The sequence below is a fragment of the Callithrix jacchus genome, chromosome 9 (assembly GCF_049354715.1).
Source record: "Callithrix jacchus isolate 240 chromosome 9, calJac240_pri, whole genome shotgun sequence".
NCBI lineage: Eukaryota > Metazoa > Chordata > Mammalia > Primates > Cebidae > Callithrix > Callithrix jacchus.
This window is the reverse complement of record NC_133510.1, coordinates 39,919,453-39,945,457: the sequence shown is the minus strand read 5'-3', so window position 1 is coordinate 39,945,457 and position 26,005 is coordinate 39,919,453. Positions and strand designations below refer to the sequence as shown.

At 38.5% G+C, this 26,005-nt stretch overlaps 1 protein-coding gene and 1 pseudogene across 7 annotated transcripts in view; one reads left to right on the top strand and one right to left on the bottom strand.

Annotated features, from left to right (window-relative positions):
- DENND5B (DENN domain containing 5B) overlaps positions 1-26,005 on the bottom strand; it is a 212,760-nt gene that overhangs the window by 154,921 nt on the left and 31,834 nt on the right. The gene's annotated exons all lie outside the window — the stretch shown is intronic.
- On the top strand, positions 14,968-15,824 carry LOC103795209 (SIN3-HDAC complex-associated factor pseudogene; annotated as a pseudogene).

Sequence of the window (26,005 nt, the reverse complement as noted above, 5' to 3'; positions counted from 1 at the left end):
AGTTGTGAACATACTGATTTTGAGATGCCAATTCAAATTGGATATGTTAAGATAGCAGTATGGATTTTAGGACACATGTCTGGGCTACAGAGGTAGATTTAGGACTCATCTGTAAAGTGCTGATACTGGATCATATTAAAGTCATGAGGGTTGGGCGTGGTGGCTCATGCCTATAATCCCAGCACTTTGGGAGGCCAAGGCAGGCAGATCACCTGGGGTCAGGAGTTCAAGACCACCCTGGCCAACACGGCGAAACCACATCTCTACTAAAAAATACAAAAATCAGCTGGGCGTGGTGGCAGGTGCCTGTAATCACAGCTACTCAGGAGGCTAAGGCAGGGAGAACTGCTTGAACCTGGGAGGTGGAGGATGCAGTGAGCTGTGTCACACCATTGTACTCCAGCCTGGGCAACAGAGTGAGACTGCCTCAAAAAAAAAAAAAAAAAAAAAAAACAAAAAAACATGAGATATTGGATAAGATAACCAAGGGAGAAAATGATGACAGCAATCTATAAAATCGTGATATCTGACAGGGCAGAAAAAAAACTAGAGAAAATTTTATAACCTCAGTCATCCTAAGATTGGATAGACCCAGCAGTTCTTTAAAAAAACTGAATCCAAAGGAGTCCACAGCAGTCAAATTTCCTGGAAGATTTTCCGGTTCTCCTCAACTTAAACATGTATACAGCTAGTGAAATGGCAGGACCCGAATCCCTGATGTAGGAAACTTGAACCAACATTCCACAAAAGCAGTCTAAGTCCTACCAAAAATAATTGAAAAGCCATCATTCAAGAAAACATCCTTTAGGCCAGGTGCAGTGGCTCATACCGCACTTTGGGAGGCCAAAGTGGGTGAATCACTTGAGCCCAGGAGTTCAAAACCAGACTGCACAACATGGTGAAACCCCATCTCTACCAAAAATACAAAAATTGGCCGGCCTCATAACTCAGTCTCAAAAAATAAAATTAAATTAAAAATAAAATTATTTTTAAAAAGAAAAAGAAAACATCCATTAAAAAATGCCTAACACAAAATCATGTCAGCTTTTATTAAGAATCTCTTAAAATTTTAAAACATAGAGTAATAAAAACTGCTATAATTGCCATACAAATAGCCATTCCTTTAAAGTCTGCATTCTCCCCAAAATCCACTTAGCACAAATGCAACTTTTTAAATTTATTACTGCTTCTAGATGGAGGATCTAGAAACTTTGTGTTATACAAATTAAACACTATATTAAATCAATTTTAATAAAACTGAATAGAACTGGACATGTTAACTAAATGAAAATATACTAGTAATATATCTAAAGAGGAGCAACACTTTTTAAAAACAATACATGTGGCCAGATCTGGTAGCTCAAACCTGTAATCCCAGAACTCTGGGAGGCCAAGGCGGGCGGATCACTTGAGGTCTGGAGCTCAAGAGCAGCCTGGCCAATATGGTAAAACCCCTCTCTACTAAAAACACAAAAATTAGCTGGGCGTGGTGGCACATGACTGTAGGCTCAGCTACTTGGCAGGCTGAGGCAGGAGAATGGCTTGAACCTGGGAGGCGGAGATTGCAGTGAGCCAAGATCGTGCCAGTGCACCCCAGCCTGGGTGACAGAGCGAGACTCCACTCCCCCTCTAAAAAATAAATACAATATATGAATAAGTTTCAGAATTGTTTGTGAAAAGTGAAACACTATATACAATATTTTGAATATGCAAACATTTTTCTAGAAAGAAAGTTTAAAACATTTTATATTTTCAATGGGATTCATTATTCCAAGATAGTTTAAAACTCACAGGTTTAAATTAACATTGCTAAAGGCCTAAAGATAAAAATAAACCATAGTTGAATATGTCAGAATTGAAAAAATATTAAATTTCAAAAATAAGATATGATCTTCACACTCTAAAAGTAATTAAACTAGGCCGGGCGTGGTGGCTCATGCCTGTAATCCCAGCACTTTGGGAGGCTGAGACAAGCGGATTACCTGAGGTCAGGAGTTCGAGACCAGCTTGGCCAGCCTGGCAAAACTCCATCTCTACTAAAAATAACAAAAATTAGCCGGGTATGGTGGCACACGCCTGTAATCCCAGCTACTCGGAAGGCTGAGGCAGGAGAACTGCTTGAGCCTGGAAGCCTGGGAAATGCAGGTTGCGGTGAGCCAAGATGTTGCCACTGTACTCCAGCCTGGCCAACAGAGTGAGACTCTGTCTCAATAATAATAATAATAATAATAATTACACTAAAGAAAGAAGGGAAATTTGGCAAGTTAAAGCCATGTTTAGACATAATGAAAATTATTTAATGAAAAGAGTCTCCAAAGAATTTCCTTAACAAAATAAGTACATTTACTTCTGAAAGCTTTAAGCCTTAAAGGAACCCAAGCCTGAAATCTCAAGTTTAAGTTGCTGCTACCAAAGATGCCAGTGAAGTAATCAGCTAAAATCTTCCTGTTTCTAGTAATAAGCCAAGATACAGCTCTTATTTTACTCTAGGGATCTAAAAAGGGCTTTTAAATTATAATAAGAGTGGGTAAAATTGAGAAAGGTCCTAAACACAAAAGGGTAGCAGAAACAAGCTAAGTAATTCTTTTCAACACAGTTCAGTTTATACAGTGTTCAAAGAAATTCATGCTTTCCTGAATTAAAAAGTTCTTTTTTTTTTAAGACGGAGTTTCACCATGTTGGCCAGGCTGGTCTCAAACTCCTGACCTCAGGTGATCTGCCCACCTTGGCCTCCCAAAGTGCTAGGATTACAGGCGTGAGCCACCACACCCAGTCTAAAAAGTTCTTAATATATTTAATATTAGGCATAATGTTGACTCAAAGTCTCTTTGGTTCTACACACATTACCTAACACTTTTATATTTTTACTATGAGTTAATAACTATTCTTAGAATTAACTTGTTTTGTTTTTTTTTTCTTTTTACTTTGAGACAAAGCCTCACTCTGATGCCCAGGCTGGAGTGCAATGGCGCAGTCTTGGCTCACTGAAACCTCTGCCTCCTGGGTTCAAGCTATTGTCTTGCCTCAGCCTCCTGAGTAACTGGAATTATAGGCGTATGCCACCACACCCCTGCTAATTTTTGTATTTTTAGTAGAGACAGTGTTTTACCATGTGGCCAAGTTGGTCTTGAACTCCTGACCTCAAGGGATCTGCCTTAGTCTCCCAAAGTGCTGGGATTATAGGCATGAACCATCGTACCTGGCCAGCACTAACTTGTATTAGCTCATTTAATCCACATACACTATGGTAAACTGATTTTTTTTTTTTTTGCTGAGATGAACTCCTTGCACCGACAATAAGTACTATAGGTTTACTTTGGGGTTTGATTCAGAAGTTACCTCCATAAGAAAAGCCTTTAAAGTCCTGATTCCTGGCATCATGCTATTGTGGCTATAGTCAACCTAGAATTACATTCATTCCAGAATGAATTAAAGAATCCATTAAGTTCAAAATTCACTTAAATACTGATGGACCCTGCAACTGCCTTGATCTCTCCAGCAGAAATTGAGCTTATATCTCCATTCTATTCACTCTAACAGAAAAGCTGGAACTGGCCTAAAAGTAAAATCAGAATAGAAAAATACTTATAGGCGACTCATCTGGAGACATGAAGGTCTTTCGCCAGATCTTACAGAGAATTATTTCACGTACTCAGGTAGTGTTTACTGGAGCCATTCACTGTGCTGTGTACTGGAAATATAATAGAGGATTTAAAAAAATACAACAGGGGACAAAAAATAACAAAGGCCTGCTTTTATGGAATTTCCAGTTTGGTGAGAAGACTGACCTTCATCAAAGGATTGCAATTATGACTGTGGCTATAAAGTGAGATAATTCTCTGAAGGAAAGAAACACAGTTTACTTAATGTTGATTAAAATAAAGGGGTGGCATGGAGTACGCTGGAATGTGAGAGACTTCACTGAGTGACAGACGCCTGAAGTAGGACTTGAAGAATAATTAGTCACTAATTAGGCAAAGACTGGAAGGATAGGGGGAGTAGGTAGGAAGCATTCCAAAATCAAAATAAGCCCAATGTGTCTGGAGGGGAAAAATACAAGGAAAGAGGTGAGGTTTAAGACAAGAGGGTAGGCAGAGCTTGCTAACAAGTTTAGGCTCATAGATCTCAATATATCAGCAATGGAAAATCACTGAGGTGGCTTTAAGTGGTGAAGAAGTCAGGCAGAGAGGCGGAAATATTCTCATTTTAAAAGATCATTCTGGCTTCACTGTGGAGAACAGATGGGAGAATGGTCAGGATAGACCTGCAAGAAAATTAGTAAGTGATATAGCAGTGAAATAGGGAGGTGGGAAAATGATGGAGAAAAGCGAGTAGATTTGAGACCTATGTGGTATAAAACTGATGCCAAGTTATTGAGGATAAAATCAGATATGGGGGATGGGAAAGAATGAGCTATTCAGAAAACTTCTAGGTTTCTGGCTTTAGCAACTAGTGAGATGACTGTGGTACTAACTTGTTCAAAAAGAGAAGACTAGAAGAGGATCTGGTTTGAAATGAGAGACAGCATGTTCCATCTCAGATATGTTGTTAAGTATTTCACTGGCTGATTATTTTGTACAATGACAGAAAAGGTTACTGTGGGACCAGAAGACCTAGGATCAAGTTCTGGGTTCAGCCATTACAACTAGAAGTCTGATTTTAACAAGTCACAATTTGTAGGCATCAATTTTCTGAGGCTTACTTCATTGACTTGAACTACATCACCTGCAGTTCTTTCCAAGGTTTGGAGACTAAGAGATTCCACAAGTCACTGGATGATCATCCTTTTGATCTGATTAAAGAAACTAAATGTAAATAAGCTCACATTAAATATTGTGAGCTATTAAATATTGTTAAAATATGAATGCTTAAATTTGCCCTCCTATTACAGTAGGCTTTCCATTCTGCATCTCAAGATATGACCAAGTGTGGACTGAAAATATCTGAAGGCTGGGCATGATGGCTCATGCCTGTAATCCCAGCACTTTGGGAGGCCGAGGTGGGTGGATCACAAGGTCAGGAGTTTGAGACCAGCCTGGCCAACATAGTGAAACCCTGTCTCTACTAAAAATACAAAAATTAGCCGTGCATAGTGGCACGTGCTGTAATCCCAGTTACTCAGGAGGCTGAGGCAGGAGAATTGCTTGAACCTGGGAGGTGGAGGTTGCAGTGAGCTGAGATCGCACCACTGTACTCCAGCCTGGGCAACAGAGCAAGACTCGATCTAAAAAAAAAAAAAAAGAAAATATTTGAAGAAAAAGCAATTTAAAAAGCCAGTACAACAGTAAAAAATATAGTACAACAAATAAAAATATAGTACAACAATTTACATGGCATTTACATTGTATTAGGTATTATAAGTAATCTAGAAATGATTTTTGTTGTCAAAACTTATACTTTATTTTCTTGAATGTTTATATTAGCTTTTTGTCACTATCCATACTGTGTCTTTTTCTTAAAGCCTGAGCCACTGTGTTGTGGTTTTAGCCTCAATACAATAATCATCCCCCCACTTTTGGAATTCCTCTTCCCTTATCACTTTGCCTTTGTATGGTTTGTATAAAATGAGGACCTTGGAAAATCAACATTTCCTGTGAACTCAAGAGATTATATAAACAGTGCCCAAATCAGCAGGATTAGGCAGGTAAAGCCAGTTGGATAGCAGATACACTATCATCTATTCAACCACAGTGTAGTTGCATGCATGTCTAAAGATCATACCGATTCACCATTAGAATAAAGATCACATGTAGGTTGATCAGGGAGGACTATCCACAGAACTGCTGAACTATGGGAGAGTAGGCAGTATACAACATTCATGGATGGAACACCTAGCTAACTGCTTTCCTAAAAACAATCTATTGTCTAAAAGACAAACATCTATGCTTTTTGGTGTTTTTTTCTTTAACTTATGAAGATTCAAGTCACTAATATGTAAGTTCTTCTGGTTTAAAATTAAAGTAACTGACTGTGGTAATGTAGAGAAGACAGATGAGTACATCAGAATATTTAAGACTTAAATTTTGAGTTACCTCACCTTATAAAAATATGTATCAATATACTAAATACTCAGCAAAGATCCAAGATGTACAATATTTAAAAATACATTGCTCTTGGATCAGCACCAAAAATAATCAGTTTCTGTACAACCTGTGTCAAGTTTGGTTTTTTTTTTTGAGGTGGAGTCTCACTCTGTGGCCCAAGCTGGAGTTCAGTGGTTCGATCTCAGCTCACTGCAACCTCCACCTCCCGGGTTCAAATGATTCTCATGCCTCAGCCTCCCAAGTAGCTGGAATTACAGGCACGCACCACGATGTCCAGTTTTTTTGGGGGGAGACTGTTAGTAGAGACAAGGTTTCACCATGTTGGCCAGGCTGGTCTTGAACTCCTGACCTCAAGTGATCTGCCTGCCTCCACTTCCCAAAGCTGTGTCAAGTTTTAAAGTCTAGGCAAGTTAAAATTACTTCTGATAAAAATCGAAAGCGCCACAAAAATCATTAATGATATATCCAAACACCTTTCAAATACATTTTGATATCAAGTCAGGCATTTCACTTGAAAGAACATAATAACTACCACTGAATTTTTTTAAGACATTTTAAGTCAACTTTGTCTTATGGGAATATTTTACATCTTACACAAAGGAAGCACTGGTACTTAGACACTTAAAATTACTAGAATCATTAAGACTGAGGCAAAGAATTTGTCTAGCTATCCACCATTACAAAGAGGTAGGGATAGATACTTGGCCTACTGGGAATATCAAATGCCAAGCAGATTAAACCTAAAGAAGGCTATCTCAAGGCATTTAATAATCAAATTATCAAAGGTCAAGGATAAAGAAAGAATCCTAAAAGCAGCAAAAGAAAAGAAACAAATAGTAAGCAAGAGAACTCCAATACATTTGGCAGCAGACTTCTCAGTGGAATCCTTGCAGGCTAGGAGAGTTGTATGACATACTTAAAGTGCTGAAGGAAAAAAACTTTTACTCCAGAATAATATATCTGGCTAAAATATACTTCAAACAGAGAAATAAAACTTTCCCAGACAAACTAACACTGAGGGATTTCATCGAACTAGACTTATCCTACAAGAAATGCTAACAGGTGTACTTCAATCACAAAGAAAAGAACTTAATGAGCATTAAGAAATTATCTCAAGGGTTGGGAGGCCGAGGCGGGTGGATCACGAGGTCGAGAGATCAAGACCATCCTGGTCAACATGGTGAAACCCCGTCTCTACTAAAAATATAAAAAATTAGCTGGGCATGGTGGCCTGTGCCTGTAATCCCAGCTACTCTGGAGGCTGAGACAGGAGAATTGCCTGAACCCAGGAGGCGGAGGTTGCGGTGAGCTGAGATTGCGCCATTGCACTCCAGCCGGGGTAACAAGAGCGAAACTCCGTCTCAAAAAAAAAAAAAAATTATCTCAAGGGATAAAACTCACTGGTAACAGTAATTATACAAAGAAACACAGAGTAACACAGTAACTGTGGTGTGTTAATTATTCTTAAGTAGACTAAAAGATGAACAAATCAAAAATAACTACAACAACTTTTGAAGACACAGACAAAAAGATAAATAAAAACAACAAAAAGTTAAAAAGGAGGGGGCTGAAGTTAACATGTAGTTTTTTATTAGTTTTCTTTTTGCTTGTTTGTTTATGCAAACAGTGTTATTAGTATAAAATAATAGGTTATAAGATAGTATTTGCAAACCTCATGGTAACTTCAAATCAAAAAACATACAACAGATACACCAAAAACAAAAAATAAGAAATTAAAATCATACAACCAGAGAAGACCATTTTCAATAAAAGGAAGATAAGAAGGAAGGAAAGATGGAAGATAAGACCCACCAAACAACCAGAAAACAAGTAGCAAAACGGAAGGAGTAAGCCCTTACACACCAATAATAAACTGAATGTAAATGGACTAAACTCTCCATTAAACAACATAGAGTGGGCAGGGTGCGGTGGCTCACGCCTGTAATCTCAGCACTTTGGGAGGCTGAGAGGGGTGGATCACTTGAGGTCAGGAGTAAGAGACCAGCCTGGCCAACATGGTGAAACCCCGTCTCTACTAAAAAATACAAAAAATTAGCTGGGTGTGGTGGCCCACGCCTGTAGTTCCAGCTACTCGGGAGAATGGCTTGAACCCGGGAGACAGAGGTTGCAGTGAGCCGAGATCATGCCACTACACTCCAGCTGGGCGCCGGGTGACAGAGTGAGACTCTGTCTCAAAAAAAAAAAAAAAAAAAAGCCAGGTGGGGTGGTACATACCTGTAGTCCCAGCTACTCGGAAGGCTGAGGCAAGAGAATTGCTTGAACCCAGGAGATGGAGGTTGCAGTGAGCCAAGATCGCGCCACTGCACTCCAGCCTGGGCAACAGAGTGAGACTATGTCTCAAAAAAAAAAAAGACATAGAGTAGCTGAAAGGATTTAACAAAGAAAAGACTCTGATTGGCTGCCTGCAAGAAGTATACTTCACGTACAAAGACACACACAGACTGAAAATAAAGGGATAGAAAAAGATATTCCATGACAATGGAACTCAAAAAAGACCAGGAGTAGCTATACATATATCAGACAAAATAGATTTCAAGACAAAAGCTGTTAAGAGGCAAAGGTCACTATAAAATGATAAAGGGGTCAATTAGGCAAGAATGTAACAATTGTAACTGCATATGCACCCAACACTGGAGTACCCAGATATATAAAGCAAATAATGTTACAGCTAAAGAGAGAGATAGACCCCAATATAATAATAGCTGGAAACTTCAACATTCCATTTTCAGCATTGGATAGATCTTCCAGAGAGAAAATCAATAAACATCAGAATTAATCTATACTACAGACCAAATGAACCTAATAGATATATGCATAACATTTCATCCCAAAGCTTCAGAGTACACATTCTTTTCCTCAGCACATGGATCATTCTCAAGGATGGACCATATGTCACAAAACAAGTCTTAAAACATTCAAAAAAACTGAAATAATATCAAGCATCTTCTCTCACCACAATGGACTAAAACTAGAAATCAGTAACAAATGGAATTATTGAAAATTTTCTTGAAACAAATGATAATGGAGACACAGCATACAAAAATCCATGGGATACAACAAAAGCAGTACTAAGAGACAAGTTTATAGCTATAAGTCCTTACATTAAAAAAAAAAAACTCAAATAAACAACCATTTAATTATGCATGCTAAAGAACTAGAAAAGCAAGAGCAAACCAAACCCCAAATTAGTAGAAGAAATAATAAAGATCAGAGTGGGTGCAGTGGCTCACACCTGTAACCCCAGCACTTTGGGACGCTAAGGCAGGTGGATCACTTGACATCAAGGAGTTCAAGACCAGCTGACAACTTGATGAAATCCCATCTCTACTAAAAATACAAAAAGTTAGCCAGGCATGGTGGTGTGCAACCATAATCTCAGTTACTCAGGAGGCTGAGGCAGAAAAATAGCTTGAACCTGGGAGGTGGAGGTTGCAGTCAGCCAAGATTGTGCCACTGCACTCCAGGCTGGGCAAGAAAGCGAGACTTTGTCTCAAAATAAAAAACAAAACAAAAATTAAGATCAGACCAGAAATAAGTGAAGTTGAAATAAAAATATATATAAAATTTCAATGAAACAAAAGGTTTTTTTATTTTTAAAAAATTGACAAATTGCTAGACAAAGAAAAAGACACAACTAAGTAAAATCAGAGATTAAGAAGGAAACATTCAACTGATACCACAGAAATTCAAAGGATCATTAGTTGCTATGACCAACTATATGCCAATAAATGAGAAAATCTAGAGAAAATGGATACATTCCTAGATACATACAATCTACCAAGATTGAACCACGAAGAAATCCAAAACCTGAACAAACCAATAACAAGCGACAACATCAAAGCCATAATAAATCTCCCAGCAAAGAAAAGCCTGGGACCTGATGGCTTCACTACAGAAGTCTACCAAACATTTAAAGAAGAATCAATACTAATTTTACTCAAACTATTCTGAAAAACAGAGGAGGAAATAATTCCAAACTCACTCTACGAGGCCTGTATACCAAAATCAAAGACATATTACATATTAAAAAAAAAAAAACTATAGGCTAATATCACTGATGAATATTGATGAAAAAATCCTCAACGAAACACTAGCAAACCAAATTCAACAACACATTAAAAAGCTCTTTCACCATGACTAAATAGAATTCATCAAAGGGATGCAAGGATAGTTCAACATATGCAAATCAATCTGATACAGCATCACATCAACAAAATGAAGGACAAAAACCATATGATCATTTCAATGGATGCTGAAAAAGCACTTGATAATCACAATAAAAACCTTCAAAAAACTGGGTTCAGAAGAAACATATCCCAACATAATTAAAACAGACTCTCATCTAGTATCATACTGTTGAGGAAAAAAGAAGCCTTTCTCCTAAGATCTGGACCACAACAAGGATGTCCACTTTCACCACTGTTATTCAACACAGTACTAGAAGTCCTAGCTGGAGCAATCAGACAAGAGAAAGATATAAAGGGCATCCAGATTGGAAAGGAAGGAATCAAGTTATCTTTGTTTGCAGATGATATGATCTCATATTTGGAAAAACCTAAAGACTTCACCAGAAAGCTATTAGAACTGATACATATTCAGTAAAGTTACAGGATACAAAATCAAGCTACAAAAATCCAGCATTTCTATATGCCAACACCAAACAATCTGAAAAAGAAATTAAGAAAGTAATCCCATTTACAATAGCTACAAATAAAATTAAATACCGGTGAAAATTTTCATGTTTAAGAAAGCAGAAAAAAAAAAATTAAATACCTAGAAATTAACCAAAGACAGAAGATCTCTACGATGAAAACTAAAACACTGAAGCAAGAAACTGAAGAGGACACAAAAAACTGGGAAGATATTCCATATTCATGGGCTGGAAAACTCAATATTGTTGAAATGTCCATTCTCCCCAAAGCAATCTACAGATTTCATGCAATCCCTATCAAGACACCAATAACGTTCCTCAAAAAAGTAGAAAAAGCAATCCTAGGTCACATGTGGTGACTCATGCCTATAATCCCAGTGTTTTGGGAAGCCAAGACAGGCAGATCACTTGACGTCAGGAGTTTGTGACAAGCCTGGCCAACATGGTAAGACTCTGTGTCTACTAAAAATAAAAAAATTAGCCAGGTGAGGTGGCGGGTGCCTGTAATCCCAGTTACTCTGGAGGCTGAGGCACAAGAATCACTTGAACCTGGGAGGCAGAGGTTGCAGTGAGCTGAGATTGTGCCACTGCACTCCAGCCTGGGCAACAGAGCAAGACTGTCTCAAAAAGAGAACAGGAGAGGGAAAAAAAGAAAAATCCTAAAATTTACATGGAACCACAAAAGACCCAGAACAGCCAAAGATATCTTAAGGAAAAAGAACAAAACAAGGAATTTCATCACCTGACTTCCATTATACTAACCAAATTATAGTAACCAAAACGGCATGATACTGACATAAAAACACACATAGATCAGTGGAACAGAATAAAGAACGCAGAAATAAATCCATACATCTATATGAACTCACTTTAGACAAAGGTCCCAAGAACATACAATGGGGAAAAGGATAATCTCTTCAATCAACGGTGCTGGGAAAACTGAGTATCTTTATGCAGAAGAATGAAGCTTGACCTCCTATCTCTAGCCATATTAAAAAAAATCAAATGAAAACAGATTAAAAAACTTAAATCTAAGACCTCAATCTATGAAACTTAAGGAAAACACTGGGGAACCTCTCCCGAACACTGGAGTGGACAGGATTTCTTGAGTAATACCCGACAAGCACAAACGGACAAACAGGATCACATCAAGTTAAAAACCTTCTGCATAGCAAAGGAAACAATCAACGAGACAAGAGACAATTACAGAATGGGATAAAATATTTGCAACTACCCATCTGGCCAGGGATTAATACCCCAAATATATAAGGAGCTCACACAACTCTACAGGAAAAAAAAAAAAATCTAATAATCCAATCAAAATGGGTAAAGGATCTGATTAGATATTTCTCAAAAGAAGACACATACAAATTGCAAACAGGTATATGAAAAGCTGCTCATCAGAGAAAATGCAAATCAAAACTACAATGAGATATAATCTCATCCCAGTCAAAATGCCTTTTATCCAAAGACAGTCAATAACAAATGCTGCCAACCATGTGGAGAAAGGGGAACCCTTGTAGACGGTTGGTGGGAATATAACTTAGAACAGTTTGAGGTTCCTCAACAACTAAAAATAGAGCTATCATATGACCCAGTGATCCCATTCCTAGGTATACACCCAAAATAAAGGAAAACAGTACATCAAAGCAATGTCTACACTTCCATATTTATTACGGCACTACTCACAATAGCCAAGATTTGGAAGCAACCTAAGAGTCCATCAACAGATGACTGGATAAAGAAAATGTGGTACTTATACATAATTCAGCCATAAAAAGAAGGAGATCCTGTTGTTTGCAAAACCACGGATGGAACTGGAAGTCATTATGTTAAACGAAGTAAGTCAGACACAGAAAGGCAAACTTCACATGTTTTCACTTATTTGTGGAAACTAAAAATTAAAACAATTGAACTCATGAACATAGAAAGCAGAAGGATAGTTACTAGAGGCTGAGAAAGGTAGGAGGTAGGATGGCGGGGAGTGGGGATGGTTAATGGGTACAAAAAAAAAGAATGAATAAGACCTAGTATTTGCTAGCACAACAGGTGACTTAGTAAAAAATCACTGTACATTTTAAAATAATTAAGAATATACAGGACAAAGTTGAGTATTGGATAACTAAAGCAAAAAATTAAAAATAAAAATATAACTAGATTGTTCGTAACACAAAGGATAAATGCTGAGGGAATGGATACCTCATCTTTCATGATGTGATTATTACGCATTGCATGCCTTTATCAAAATATCTCATGTGACCCATAAATATATACATCTGCTATGTATTCACAAAAATTAACAACTAAAAAAACCAGATTGGGCACAGTGGCTCTTGCCTGCAATCCCAACATTTTGAGAGGCCAAGGTGGGCGGATTCTTTGAGCCCAGGAGTTCAAGACCAGCATGGGCAACATACCAAAACTCCACCTCTACAAAAAAATATAAAAATTAGCTGGGTGTGGTGGCATGCACCTGTAGTCCCAGCAACTCAGGAAGCTGAGGTAGGAGGGTGGCTTGAGCCTGTGAGGCGGAAGTTGCAGGGAGCCAAGATAGCGCCACTATACTCTAGCCTGGGCGACAAAGCCAGACCCTGTCTCAAATAAACAAATAGTATTGAAAAAAAAACTTTGTTGTGAGACAAAAAAAAAAAGGTTTTTTTTGTAGACAACACTTATATCTCTACAAAAAACACAAAAATTAGCCACGCATGGTAGCCCACACCTATAGCCCCAACTACTAGGGAGGCTCAGTAGGCTAAATCAAGAGGATCCCTTAACTCCAGGAAGTTGAGGCTATAGTGAGCATTGATCAGACCACTGCACTCCAACCTGGAAGACTTTGTCTCAAAAAACAAGAAAGATTTAATAGCAACTGGTTCATAAATATGCAAAACTGCTATGTAAAGTTTCCACACATTTTGTAACAGAAAATGTTAGGAGTAAGATGATGTGTGTGGTATCACTCCTTACACTCCAAGTCATTAAGCTTGCTTCTTTCACAGTACCTACTACTAACATCCAACTTTTTATAAAAATAATTTATGCTCTTTGCTTGTTAGCACAGATATCTTTTCAAAGTTTTTATAAGGTAAGTGGCTTATAAAATTTTATCTGAAAGAAAAAAAAAACCCACTAGACTATTAAGGTTTAAGATCAAACATACTTGGCCAGGAGTGGTGGCTTATGCTTGTAATCCCAGCACTCTGGGAGGCAGAGGTGGGTGGATCACCTGAGGTCAGGAGTTCAAGACCAGCCTGGCCAACATGGCAAAACCCCATCTCTACTAAAAATACAAAAATTAGCCAGGCATGGTGGCATGCACCTGTAGTCCCAGCTACTTGGGAGGCTGAAGCAAGAGAATCGCTTGAACCCGGGAGGTGGAGGTTGCAGTGAGCCAAGATCACACACTACACTCCAGCCTGGATGACAGAGGGAGACTGTGTCCCTCCGCCACCAAAAAAAAAAAAAAAAAAAAAAAAAATCAAACATACTGTGCTACCATTTGAAAAAGGTGAGAAATTAATAAAAGGTTAGTCCTATTAGAAATTCTGTTATAATGTTATGACAATCAACAAAAGTATAATAGCAGCAGAGGAATAAACAAGTTGCTAGGAAAAAAAAAAAGCCCACAGTCACCAGTACAGGTAAGTATTCCACATGTAATAAAAGAAAAACCAGAAAACAGTGAGAAAGGGAATGTTTATTCAATAAACAGGGACTGGAACATGTGGCTGGTTTTTGAAAAATAAACTACTCAGATCCTTACCCTACAGCAAAATAAATTCTGAGTATATCACACCTCTATCAACTCTCCGTAAGATACAAACAATATATAAAAAGTAATTTAAATTTACTAAATACGGCCAGCACAATGGCTCACACTTGTAATCCCAGCACTTTGGGAGGCTGAGGCAGGCAAATCACTTGAGGTCAGTAGCTTGGGACCAGCCTAGCCAATATGGTGAAACCACATCTGTACCAAATATACAAAAATCAGTCAGGCGTGGTGGTGCAGGCCTGTAATCCCAGCTATTCAGGAGGCTGAGGCACAAAAATCGCTTGAACTTGGGAGGCAGAGGTTGCAGTGAGCCAAGATTGGGCCATTGAACTCCAGCCTGGGCAACAGAGCAAGACTCCATCTCAAACTAAATAAATCAACAAATTAATTTACTAAATATGTAATAAGTGAGGGAAAGCAGAATCTACACCTTCCCGGCCAGCGGTAGCAACTGCTTAACTGCAGGAGACAATCTTTCTAGACAAGGCAGTTGAGGAGGAGGGAGCGCTTGAGGGAGACTGACCTGGCGTGCACTCCGCACCTCAGGGACGTTGCGCGTGGAACGGCTGCTTTTGGAAGACTGTTGCCCAGAAGAAGAGATGTTTGGTTTTCACAAGCCAAAGATGTACACCGAAGTATAGAGGGCTGCTGTATTTGCAGAGCTAAGTCCTCCAGTTCTCGATTCACTGACAGTAAACGCTATGAAAAGGACTTCCAGAGCTGTTTTGGATTGCATGAGACTCGTTCAGGAGACATCTGCAATGCCTGTGTCCTGCTTGTGAAAAGATGGAAGAAGTTGCCAGCAGGATCAAAAAAAAAACTGGAATCATGTGGTAGATGCAAGGGCTGGACCCAGTCTAAAGACTACATTGAAACCAAAGAAAGTGAAAACTTTATCTGGGAACAGGATAAAAAGCAACCAGATCAGTAAACTGCAGAAGGAATTTAAACGTCATAATTCTAATGCTCACAGTACCACCTCAAGTGCCTCCCCAGCTCAATCTCCTTGTTACAGTAACCAGTCAGATGACGGCTCAGACACAGAGATGGCTTCTGGTTCTAACAGAACACCAGTTTTTTCCTTTTTAGATCTCACATACTGAAAAAGACAGAAGATTTGTTGTGGGATCATCTATAAAGGCCGTTGTGGCGAAGTCCTCATTGATACACATCTCTTCAAGCCTTGCTGTAGCAATAAGAAAGCAGCTGCTGAGAAGCCAGAGGAGCAAGGGCCAGAGCCTCTGCCCATGTCCACTCAGGAGTGGTGACTGAGGTTTTTATGCAGAAGGGGAACAGAAAACCATCTAAATTTTGAAAAGAACACAAAGCAACAAACTGACCCTTTTTTTTCCCCCACCCCCGAGACAGAGATTTGTTCTTGTTGCCCAGGCTGGAGTGCAGTGGCATGATCTTGGCTCACTGCAACCTCCGCCTCCTGGGTTCAAGTGATTCTCCTGCCTCAGCCTCCCGAGTAGCTGGGTTTACAGGTGCCCGCCACCACACCCAGCTGATTTTCATATTTTTAGTAGAGATGGGGTTTCACCACATTGGCCAGGCTGGTTGGTCTTGAATGACCTTCTTATTTTTAATTTGGATACCTGCCATTCTGCCAAAAGACAACTTCTAGAGTAGTTTTGAATGGGTTGATTTTCCTCAGTTTCACAAACTCTGAAGCCAGTGTCTAGCTTACTAAAAAAAGAGTTATACATAATATTTAAGATGCTGAGTATTTCATAGGAAAGCTGAATGCTGCTGTAAAGTGCTCTTTAAGTCTTTTTTTTTTTTTTAAATCCCCTTCTAATGAATGAAACTAGGGGAATTTCAGGGGACAGAGATGGGATTTGTTGTATGATAAACTGTGTAGTTTTTAGTCTTTCTGTATTGAGAAGCAGTGGTTGGGGCATTTTTTAAAAGATGGCTGGCTACACTTGTTTTCCCTCATGATAATAAATTTGTCATAACTCAGTAACATGGACTTCGACCCTAGAGGTAGTTGTTAATAATTTTGAAATATTAAGGTCTTGCCAAGGTTCTGAAGATTCAAACCTGTACTACTGATTATTAAGCAGGACAGACTGAGCTTACTGTTGGCAAGTATCTTGGAGGAGAAAGTAATTTCTAAATATATAGAGAGGTAACTTGACTATATATGCTGCGTCCTGTGCTACCTTCCTTCATATTAGTATTTGATAAAGATTTTTATGTAAAACTTCTAAAGCAGAATTAAAGCGCCTCTTGGGGAAACGGCAAGTCTTTAGGACAGGTGAGGCCCTGTATGAATAGTACCAAAGCATTACCGCATGGTAGAGAACACACTCTGTTAAAAATGCTAAGCTATCTGAAAAATAAAATGTGCAGGTCTTCAGGATGGCACAAAATAGGTTAATGCTTCTTGGGGCACATTTCTTAGAGGGCTTGCTGAGTGTGTAAATATAATCAACTTTTGTTTGTGTTAAAAAAATATGTAATAAGTAACTTTAATATACATTAAAAAATATATTTTTAAAGTTGACTCATAAAAATATTTTAGAAGATATTATCAATAACTACCATATTTTAAATTTTTTTTAGTTTTTGAGACAGGGTGATTCTGTTGCCCATGCTGCAGTCCAGTAGCACAATCACAGCTCACTGTAGCCTCACCCTCCTGCAGGGCTCAAGCAATCCTGCCTCAGCCTTCCAAGTAAATGAAACTGCAGGCATGTGCCTCCACATCCAGCTAATTATTATTATTATTATTATTTGTATTATTATTATTTGTAGAAACAGGGCCTCCTTACATTGTCCAGGATGGTCTCGAGGTCCTGGGCTTAAGTGATCCTCCCACCTCAGCCCCGCACAGTGTTGGGATTAGTAGTGTGAGCCACCACGCCCAGCCAGTAACTATCAAATCTGTGAATATGAATAGAATGAAAATAAAATTACAATGAAAGAAAAAGGAAAGTATTAATTCAACTACAAAAAGATTTAAATCTCCTGTGCATCAAAAGAAAAACCACCAAAAGTGGAAAGGCAAGGAATAAACTAATCAAAGTATCTACAGGTTGAAGTAATCAGACATTATGGCCTCCTGATACAATACACTATGAATTTCATAAAACCACTAATAAAATATTCATTCTTCCCCCAAAAAATGTTGAACCTGAATTAAAACTTTAGAGGAAAGCTGTTAAAAAAATCCAGGAGACAGAGAAACAAGTTAACCACCAAGAAACAGGCAATAAACAAAAAATCCAAAATATGGGACATTTTACAGGGAAAGTAACCCAGTTTCTTCGAAAAAATCAAAAGTATAAAAACGAAGGAGAATCAGTTTTTAGACAATCTCCCCCACCACAGATACACAAAAGCTTCTGAGTCCATTCATAATAAACTAAAAAGTCCTCATCAAAGCCTGCATCCTTGGGATTTTATCCCGTGAAAAAGAATCCAAAAAACCGAAAAATTCACATACAGAAAGATGATGCTCAACATGTTTTTTAATTTCCTTTCCTATTTATTTATCTATTTTTATTTCTTTTTCCAACTTTTATTTTAGATACAGCAGTGCAGGTTTGCTACCTGGGAATATCGTATAATGCTGAGGTTTGGGGTACAAATGATCCCACATCATCCAAGTATTGAATAGAACACTCAATATTCTTTCAGCCCTTCTCCCCACTCCTTTCTCCCCCATCTAGTAGTCTCCAGTTTCTGTTGTTGCCATCTTTACATCTATGAGTACCCAATGTTTAGCTCCCACTTCTAAGTGTGAACATGTGGTATTCTACAACGTGAATTTTAACAGTGAAAAAACTCACTGTTTTAATGACAAAAGAATGTTAAGCAAATTAAAGCATACCAAGAATGTAATATTCTATAGACTCTAAAATGTTTATAGTAATGAAAAGGATGTGTAATAATGAAAACTGCATATTTTAAATGTTTAGTGAAAAATCAGGATAAAAGGATATATGGACCAGGTGCAGTGGCTCACACCTGTAATCCCAGCATTCTGGGAGGCTGAGGCAGGCAGGTCACTTGAGCCCAAGAGTTTGACACCAGTCTCGGCAACATGGCAAAACCCCTGTCTACAAAACAAAAATCAGCCGGGTATGGTAGTGCATGCCTGTAGTTCCAGCTACTCAAGAGTCTATGGTGGAAGGATTGCTTGAAGCAGAGGTTTCATTGAGCCAAGATCACAACACCGCACTCCAGTATGGGCAACAGAGTAAGACACTGTCTCAAAAAAAAAGTGGTGGGGGGATATATAAGGTAAGAAGAAAACCTACACAAAAGCACATTAAAAATGGAAAGGAAATACACTGAAATATTAATACTGTATGGCTAGTGTTTGCATTTCCAAGTTATTTTATTTTTTCTTTGCTTTCTAGTTTTAATAACCAATCATATTCTGTGATTTTAAAAAGTCTTTCTCAAATTAGAAACTATATATATGCTATATATATGACTCAAGAAATAACAAATCTAGGTAAGTTGATTTTGTTACAGCATATTTGTTTTTCTGATTTCAAAATGTTATTTATTAAGCAGGGTGTCATTCCATAACCATTTTCTAAACATTTCCCCAAATCCTAACCAAACAAAGCTCTCTTAAATTCTTTCTCCATTATACTTCTTTTCAGCTTCTCCCTGAGTAACACATATTTAGTGGGAATAAAGTTTTTATTTCAGCTGCAGGCAGTGGCTCACGCCTGTAATCCCAGCACTTTGGGAGGCAGATCACTTGAGGTCAGAAGTTAGAGACCAACCTGACCAATATGGTAAAACCCGTCTCTACTAAAAATACAAAAATTAGCCAGGCGTGGTGGCACTCACCTGTAATCCCAGCTCCTCAGGAGGCTGAGGTGGGAGAATAGCTTGAATTCAGGAGGCAGAGGTTGTAGTGAGCTGAGATAGTGCCAATGCACTCCAGCCTGGGCGACAGTGCAAGACTCCATCTCAAAAGAATATAAAATTACTCTGTATTTAAAAGCAACATTATAACCTCACATCTAAAAGACCCATGGAGGAGTGAAAAACATTTGTTGAAAGTGTACTTTCTGTATACTGTTTTAAGTTTCTTTGTTCTATAAAACATGGTACTATTTGTTTGATACATTGGACAACAGCAACCAAAATTTATTTTGAGTTTATAGTCTGCAACAAAAAATATCATACTAACATTCAAGTTTAATTGGCACAGACACATCTGCTATGTTGAACAGAAACAAAGACTCATACGTGGGGAACGACAGTTCTGAGTTTTTCTCTTTCCAGCAAATATGCTTCATTAGCAATTATGCTTTTTTACTATAGAGTTTCTCTGGGCTCGCTGCCATGTTACCTCTTAACAGAAAAGTTAACACTGAGGAACCTGTGCCTGTGTACAATCTCAGCAGATTTACACTTATTGTTGTTTTTTTTAATGCACATTTTTAAACATATACCCAAGGCCAGAGAGAACAAAGGAAAAGTATAATGAACTCCCATGTACTCACTACGGAGCTTCAACAATTATCAATGGTTTATTATTCTTGTTTTATCTACTCCCCTCCCAATATTTTAAGACAGGGAGCTGGCCTTGAGTTGGCCTTGAATATTTTAAAACAAATCTTAAACATGATTAGATGAAAATTTCTGTCTAGCAAACTGAAAAGGTGTTGTTGAGATGTAGCCTCGCTGTCGCCCAGGCAGGAATGCAGTGGCACGATCTTGGCTCACTGCAACCTCCACCTCCCAAGTTCAAGTGATTCTCCTGCCTCAGCCTCCTGAGTGTTCAAGACTACAGATGCACACCACCACACCTGACTAATTTTTGTATTTTTAGTAGAGATGCGGTTTCACCATACTAGTCAGGCTGGTCTTGAATTCCTGACCTCATGATTCGCTCGCCTCAGCCTCCCAAGGTGCTGGGATGACAGGCATGAGCCACTGTGCCTGGGCTCAAACTAAAAAGTTTTTTTTTTCCTTTTTTTTCTTTTTTGAGACAGAGTTTCACTCTTGTTGTCCAGGCTGGAGTGCAATGGCGCATCTTGGCTCACTGCTACCTCCACCTCCCAGGTTCAAGCAATTCTCCTGCCTCAGCCTCCCAATTAGTTGGGATTACAGGCACCTGCCCTCATGACCGGTTAAATTTTTGTGTTTTTAGTAGAGGTGGGGTTTTACCATGTTGACCAGGCTGGTCTCAAACTCCTGACCTCAGGTGATCCACCCACCTCAGCCTCCCAAAGTACTGGGATTACAGGAGTGAGCCACCGCGCCTGGCCTCCAAAAAGTTTTAAAGGCACTTATCTTCTTTCACTTAAAATTTAAGATATTAAAAATATTAAGTTATTAAACAACATCTAATATAATTCAAATTAGAATCCAGCTGGGCACAGTGACACACGCTTGTAATCCCAGTGCTTTGGGAGGCTAAGGCAGGAGGATCACTTGAGCCTAGAAGTTTGAGACCAGCCTAGGCAATAAAGTAAAGCCCCACCTCTAAAAAAAAAATTTTTAATTAGCCAGACATACATAAGCAGAATATGCATTTAAAAAAAGAAAAAGAAAAACTTAGCCAGACATGGTGATGTATACCTGTAGCCCCCACTATGTGGAAGGCTGAGGTATATAGGATCACCTGAGCCCAGGAGGTCAAGGCCGCAGTGAGCTGTGATCATTCTACTGCACAGCAGCTTGGGTAACACCTGTCTCAAAAAATAAGGGAGTTAAGCAACTCTCTCACCAGTAGAACCCAGAGTAACTGATTCTAAGACCAGGTTCTTTTCCTCACAAGACATACTGTCCCTTTAAAAATCTGATTACATCACAAGACCTCTTGGACTTCTGAACCTAGTTCAATTAACAAGTAAATGTTTAGATCATACTCGTTTTGTCAAACAACAAGAAGAAATAAATGAATTTCCTTTATAACTTTTCTTATAACTCATGAGAACCTGACATTTTCTTAAATGTTGCATTATATATTGGAGCAGAATCTGTAGATTAATCAAACCTCTTCCTCCTTTGGGTAAAAGGACAGACCTTTCAGCAAGTGTGCCTTCAAGGAAGCCAATTTAATTAATTAATGGCTGTATATTTTTCTAAGATCAGAATTACAGTCCCCATATGCAGAGAATATATTATTGGATACAGCCAAAAACTGACCCTTTTAACTTAGAATCAATAAACACCGTACTAAAAGCCAACTTTTTTTTTTTCCTTCTCTAGAGACTGGGTCTTGCTTTGTCAACCCAGGCTGAAGTGCAAAGTGGCACGATCATAGCTCACAGCTGCCTTGAACTCCTGAGCTTAAGAGATCCTCCTGCCTTAGCCTCTTGAGAGCAGGTGGGGCTATAGGCAAGTGATACTGCACCTGGCTAATTCTTTTAAAATTCTTGTAGAGACATGAAGTCTGACTTTGTTGCACACGCTGTTTCTGAACTCCTGGCTTCAGCTGATCCTCCCTAGTTGATCTCCCAAAGTGCTGGGATTACAGGCATGAGCCACCATGCCTTATCAAGTTAAATTTTTAAATTTTGACTTTTAGTACGAAAGTTCAGAAATAAGAGATAAAATGTATCATCTGCCCCATCAGCAATGATAACCAAGTCTTCTTGTTACTGTAAAAAGGCACTTTTTCCTTAATTCTAAGGAATCCTGATTTTTTTTTAAAAAGTTGTGCACAATACTTAAGACTGCAATTTTTAAAATTATTCTGAGCCAAATATTTTAATTATAATAGCTATATAGTTCTAATTTTCTATTCTTTAGTAAATTATTACTTTCTTTGGTCCTATGGGTTTCCATAAAAGGCCATTCTTTTTTCTTTTTTTTTATGTGACTATTTCTTTTTTTTTTTAATTTTTAAGTTCCAAGGTACAGGTGCAGGATGTGCAGGTTTGTTACATAGGTAAATATGTGCCATGTTGATTTGCTGCACCTATCAACCTATCACCTAGGTATTAAGCCCAGCATGCATTAGCTGTATTTTTCCTAATGCTCTCTCCCCCCACCCCAACCCCCAACAGACCCCAGTGTGTGTTGTTCCCTTCCCTGTGTCCTTGTGTTCTCACTGTTCAGCTCCCACTTATAAGTGAGAATATGTGGTGTTTGGTGTTCTATTCCTGCGTTAGTTTGCTGAGGATAATGGCTTCCAGATCCATCCAAGTCCCGGCAAAGGACATGATCTTATTCCTTTTTTATGGCTGCACAGTATTCCATGGTGCCACATTTTCTTTATTTCGTCTAACACTGATGAACATTTAGGTTGATTCTATGTCTTTGCTAATGGCAGATAGTGCTTCAATGAACATACACATGCATGTATCTTTGTAATAGAATTATTTGTATTCCTTTGGGTATATACCCAGTAATGGGACTGTTGGGTCAAATGGTATTTCTGGTTCTAGATTCTGAGGAATTCTAACAGGCCATTCTTAATTTTCAAAAGAGAACTTTATGACATCTGGGTATCTCAGAGGCTCTGCAGAACAATATAAAGAAATCTAATGTTTGCTAGGCTTGAGGTCCGAAGTTCAAGACCGGTCTGGGCAACGTAGCAAGATCCTATCTCTATTCTATTTAAAATAAAAATAAAAAACAAGAAAAGAAACCCATTATTTACATAATAAAATGATTCTAGGTATTTCAGTAAGGTCTGTTTTCTTAACAAAATATAGAGTGAAATGTAAAAATACTGCCAAACTGATGATATTCCTTCAAGAATACTACCGGATAAGTAAATTGGCAATATGCATTAAAAAAAGAAATATGCAGCCAGGCGCGGTGGCTCACACCTGTAATCCTAGCACTTTGGGAGGCCAAGCTGGGTGGATCACCTGAGGTCAGGAGTTCAAGACCAGCCTGGCCAACATGGTGAAATGCCATTTAAAAAAAAAAAAAAGAAATATGCATGTTTCTTAACCCAGCAGTTTCCCTAGAAATGTGACCTAAAGGAAGTATTAAAAATGTGTGCAAAGATTTTTTTCCACTAGGACGTTCTCCTCAATGCTGCTTATAACAACAAAAAATTTGACTGGGCACGGTGGCTCACACCTGTAATCCCAGCACTTTGGGAGGCTAAGGCGGGTAGATCACGAGGTCAAGAGATCAAGATCATCCTGGCCACCACGGTGAAATGCTGCCACTACTAAAAATACAAAAATTAGCTACTTGGGAGGCTGAGGCAGAAGAATCACCTGAACCTGGGAGGTGGAGGTTGCAGTGAGCAGAGATTGCACCAATGCACTCCAACCTGGTGACAGAGTGAGCCTACCTCTCAAAAAAAAAAAAAAAATCTAAACAACCTCAGAATTTATAGTAAGAGAATCTGTAAATAAGGCTGTATCTGTAAATAAAGATATAAAGTATATGGCGTTCTAGATAATGTAGTTTTAAAATGGAATTATCTCCACAATATATTATTGGGTTTAAAAAGGTTAAGACAGCATCTATAATGATTTTACTACATATGATTATTTATTCTTTTTTTTTTTAAGACATAGTCTTGCTCTGTTGCCCAGGCTGGAGTGTAGTGGCACAATCTCAGCTCATTGCAACCTCTGCCTCCAGAGTCCAAGCCATTCTCCTGCCTCAGCCTCCAGAGTAGCTGGGATTACAGACGTGTGCCACCATGCCCGGCAAATTTTTTGTATTTTTTGGTAGAGATGGCGTTTTACCGTGTTAACCAGGATGGTCTCAATCTCCTGATCTCATGATCCTCCCACTTTGGCCTCTCAAAGTATTGGTATTACAGATGTGAGCCACCACTGTGCCTGGCCACATATGATTATCAAGAAACTATTAAATATAAATATTAAAATCAAACAATATGTATTAAAGTTGCACATATAGGCATAAAGAGTAGAGAGATATATAATGGCTACTAAATGTATCAGTAGTTATCTATAAACAGTTGAGTTGCTGTTCATTTTTACTTTCTTTATATTTTCCTGTATATTTTTTCCTTTATATTTTCATGTATATCTTTAGAATCAGTTTTAAAATATAGTTATATTCATAGTCGACTTTTTTTTCTTCTTTTCTTTTAAGATACCTCCTGGGCTCAACTGATCCTCCCATCTCATCCTCCCAAGTAGCTGGGACTAAAGGCATGTGCCACCACACTAGGCTAATTTTTGTATTTGTTGTAGAGACAAGACAGGGTTTCACCGTTTTGCCCAGGGTGATCTCAAACTTTTTTTTTAAAGGCAAAAAATGTAATTACAAATTCAAGGCATAAAGTGAATAGAAAGTTTAGCAATTAAAAAAAATCCTACCTGACTACTATCCTTTAGGTGTTTTAGAGAGTAAGGAAAAAAAGAAGAGAGATAAAATAAGGACTGAAAGGTAGAAACAATATGAAACCTATTAAAACAAGAGAACCTGGGGAGTGCCAGTGGCAAGAAAATGAAACAAAAAAACCAGAAATGCTCACCACTTTAGCTACATCAAAAACGGTGAGCAGGAAGCTGCTCTTGTATCCCAACCCCTTAGACACGTGGTGATGCACGCCTGCAGTCCCAGCTACTTGGGAGGCTGAGGCGAGAGGACTGTTTAACTCCAGTAGTTCCAGGCTACAGGAAGCTAAGATCCCATCACTGCACTAAAGCTTGGGCAACAGAGATCCTGTAGAAAGAAAGGAAAGAAAGAAAGGAAGAAAGGAAGGAAGGAAGGAAAGGGAAGGAAGGAAGGAAGGAAAGGGAAGGAAGGAAGGAAGGAAGGAAGGAAGGAAGGAAGGAAGGAAGGAAGGAAGGAAGGAAGGAAGGAAGGAAGGGAGGAAGGAAGGAAAGAAAAAGTCTACCAACCCCAAACAAAAGCAATTGCATGGACCTGACTTAGGAGTTCACTATCTTGATAACAGCGCTAGAGATACTCAGACACTGAGCCCATTCTAAAATAATGTAAAGGTCTATCAAAGAACAGAGAGTTTTACTGTTCTTTTCAGCAATTCCTCATAGACAGTGTTCTTAATTTCCTCATACATATATGAATCAGAACCCCCACCCCGCCATAACCCCTTTGTTTTCTTTTTCCTGGGCTTGGAACAAGAGGCAACTGCCCTGATGACTATCCACAATGACATCAGTTCTCAGTTGTTCCAAAAGATTACAGTGCAATTAAAAGAACAGCAAAATAAGAGAAATGGTTCTCAGCTCTTTGATCTACAGAAATATGCAGACCTCCAAGGTTCAAAAGAAAAATTTTTCTAGAACTCCTAAACTTTAGACATAAGATCCAAATAATTCCATTTCCAGCCTTTTAGTTTGTATCCAGGTATCACAAACTTATTTACAAAGTTTATTCTGACCTATGCAAATAAAATTGGGCATTTTATTAAAACTTCTCTGAATCCATTACTCCATGAATAAAAGATAAAAAATATTCATACTGATGGATAAACACTTTACACAACACTGAATCAATTCCCCTTCACTTCTCTCCTCCTAAAGGACTGGCTTAATGACAGTAGTAGAACCCAAACATGAATCAATCTCATGACTAAGAATTAACTATGCATCCATTTAAGAAATGAAAGTTTATTTC